The sequence below is a fragment of the Triticum urartu genome, chromosome 7A (assembly GCF_056163025.1).
Source record: "Triticum urartu cultivar PI428250 chromosome 7A, HENAU_Tu73, whole genome shotgun sequence".
Classification (NCBI taxonomy): Eukaryota; Viridiplantae; Streptophyta; class Magnoliopsida; order Poales; family Poaceae; genus Triticum; species Triticum urartu.
In genome coordinates, this window is record NC_141879.1 from 353,088,108 (window position 1) to 353,091,691 (window position 3,584).

A 3,584-nucleotide genomic window follows, 5' to 3' on the forward strand; every position below is an offset into this window, starting at 1 on the left:
AGGAGGGGGGTGGCACGGGGAGAGAGTGAGAGGCGGTCGGGGAGGCTGCGTGGCGTGCACGGAGGCATCCAGGGCGTCGTCGGCAAGAAGGAGCTGGCGAGGCGTGTGCCGGCGCGCGGCGACCACGCGCGCTGCGTCCTCCTGGCAAGAGGAGAACGATGACTGGCCACTGGGCCAGTCGGGCCGGTTGGGCTGTCATAGTGCCGGGCCGGTTGGGGTTCTAGGTGGGCTGCGGTAAGTGCCAAGTAGGTTTATGATTCCCTGTTTCCTTTTTGTTTTGTTTATTTATTTATTTGCCACTGATTCCAAATTCAAAACAATTTCAAACCAGTGCCAAACTTTCTGTAAATATTTATGTGGCTTAGATAGGTTTTTACAAAGGCACACAAATATTTCAGAGGCATTTGAGGATACATTCCATATACTAGGAATATAAATTCAAATTCAAATACAATAGTGGTTTAAATTCAGTGCCCAAAATGTTCCTAAAAAATGTTCACTATTTTTGGTTTGGTTTCAAAGCCATGCCAAAAATTATCAAACATTTATGAAGGCATTTTGGAAACAATGAATGCAATTTAAAGGGTTCTTTCCCTTCTTTTAAAATGATTTCTGAGGCTCTCACTTTCCTCATTTCAACTTTCAGAATTTAGACATGATGCACACATGAAGCTAGCTTAGTGCAAAACCAGAAGCTAGGGATGTGACAGTCGCTCAGCCACAAAGATCCACTCAGAGGGCCGTCGGGACAAATGTCCTTTCGGACCCAATCCGTGAATCACTCGCGGGTACTCTATGAGCCGACCCGACTTTAGTCACCACAAGTATCATATATAATGTATATAAGTATAAACCTGTGATCACCTCCCAAGTGATCATGGCCCGATAGTATAGCATGGCAGACGGACAAGAATGTAGGGCCACTGATGATAAACTAGCATCCTATACTAAGCATTTAGGATTGCAGGTAAGGTACCAATGACTGTAGCAACAATGACAGGCTATGCATCAGGATAGGATTAACGGAAAGCAATAACATGCTACACTACTCTAATGCAAGCAGTAGAGAGAAGAGTAGGCGATATCTGGTGATCAAGGGGGGGGGGGGGCTTGCCTGGTTGCTCTGGCAAGTAGGGGTCATCAACACCGTAGTCGTACTGGGTAGCAACGGCGTCGGTCTCGATGTCTAACGAGAGAAGAGGGGGAAGAAACAATAAATATAATGCATACATAAGCATGGCGATGCACGACATGACAAAGCGTGATGCTAGGTGTGCCCAATCGCGGTAGTAGGTGGTACCGATGAAAGGGGGAAACATCCGGGAAAATATCCTCGGTGTTTCGCGTTTTCGGACAGATGAATTGGAGGGGTAAAGTTGCGTATTCGCTATGCTAGGGATGTGTGGCGGACGAATGGGCTGCGTATCCGGATTCGTCTCGTTGTTCTGAGCAACTTTCATGTACAAAGTTTTTCCATCCGAGCTATGGTTTATTTTATATTAATTTTAAAAGATTTAAATCATTTTAGGATTTATTAAATTATTTTAATTCAACATTATCCAGAACAGTGTTTGCTGACGTCAGCAGTCAACAGGGGTGTTGACTGGGTCGCTGACGTGTGGGTCCCACTGGTCATTGACTTAGTTAACTAAACAAGATTAGTTAATTTAATTAAAGTGATTAGGTTAATTAATTAGGCTTAATTAACATGATTAATTAAGTTAATTAATCCTTTAATTAATTTTTTTATTTATTTTTAAATATCAATTATATTTTTTATTTTTTAAATCATTCTGGGCTGGGCCCCGGCTGTCATAGGCCTGGGGCCAACCGGGTGAAATGGGTGCGGGCGTCATCTGGTGCGGGCGTCCGCGCACCCGCACAGAGGCGACGGAGGGCACCGGTGGGGCCGTGCCCACGGCGTGGCCAGGGGAGGGCGCTGGTCATAGTCGGAGCGCAGTGGAGGCCGACCGGCGAGTAGAGGCAGGTGATGGGCGAGGCTGTGGCCGCACGGGCCGGTGGCCAACTGCGAGGGGCGGCGGCGAGCAGCTGGAGCGCGAGCGCACGGGACAGAAGGCGCCGCATGGGCAAGGGCGGGCGCGCGTGGGGCTTCACCGGGCGCGCCCAAGGCGAGGCACGGAGCAGCGAGCGAGCGCGCGGGAGCTGAGCTCCGGGCGCGGGGCCAAAACACAGGACGGGCAGGGGCGCAACAAGCGCGAGCGGGCTTCAGTGGGAACGCAGGGAAGCGGGGGTGGCGGTAGCGTAGTAGCACAGTAGTGGGGCGTCAGGGGAGCAGCGGGGCCGTGTGAGGCCGATGCGGAGCAGGTAGGTGCGGCCATGGGTGCGCAGGAGCGCGACCAGTGCGGCGCGGGGCGACCGCGGTAACCGTGAGGCGTGGGCGTGCCAAGAAGGCGAGTGGTGGACGGCGTAGTGGAGAGAGGAGGAGAGGGGAGAGGCCCGGGGCCTCACCGGCGTTGAAGGGGAGAGGGGCGGCGAGGCTCGTGGAGGCCGTTCGGGGAGGAGGATGGGGACGACCGACGACGCAGGGGAGGAGGCGGACGAGGAGGTAGGCCGACGTGGTGGCTCCCGGCGACGATGAGCGGTGGCGGCTCCGTGATGAGGGGGCGACGGAGAGGAGAAGAGGATGGGGCGGTCCGGCGGCGGCACTGGCGAATGACGAGGAGGCGGGGAAGAGCCGGGGCGTCGAGGATGATCCCGATCCAGGAGGGGATCGAGGGAGTGGGGAAGGAAAGTGGGATCGTGGGCATAGGTTAGGGTTCGGGATGGAGGAGGGGGTTAAGCAGGGGGGTCGGGGTGGGCCGTTCAGTTGGGCCGGCCGGTTGGTTGGGATGGGCCGAGGCCCATGGGGAGCCGGGAGGTTTTCTTTTCTTTTGTTCTGTTTTTATTACTTATTTCCTGTTTATTAGTTTCCTATTTTATTTTCTACATATTTTGGTTTTATAAAATACATAAGTAGTACGTAAATTAGTGTTTGAAAATACCCCAATGCCACAAAAGGTTTGGTGACAAAATAAAATAGTTTAGTATTTTATTAATTGTAAAAGGCATTTAATTAGTTGTTTTTGCTACTGTCTTATTTATTTTATAGTAGTTAAACAGTTTATAAAAGTTTAGTTTCTCCACCATAATTACTTATGCATTATTTGGCACAATCCGAACAATTTGGTTTTAATATTTGAAAACTTTTATTGTTTGCCTTTAATTAAATTTTGGATTTGTTTCTTTTTTTTGAACTATCAAGAGTTTATCAACATTAACCGAGGTGACGTGGCATCATTAGCGGGAATCACTGTAGCTTAATTATCCGGGTGTCACACCATTCTGGCGCGCGCCGCTCAGTCACTGACGTCAAGAAGGTTTCGGCTGATACCACGACGTCGAGTGCCCATAACTGTTCCCGCATAGTTGGTTAGCGCATATAGGCCAGTGGCCAGACTCAGATCAAATATTCAGATCTCGTTAAGCGTGTTATTTGAAGTATCCGCGGACACTGACCAGGGACCAGGCCCACCTGTCTCCTAGGTGGTCGCAATCTGCCCTGTCGCTCCGCCACAAAGTAACAA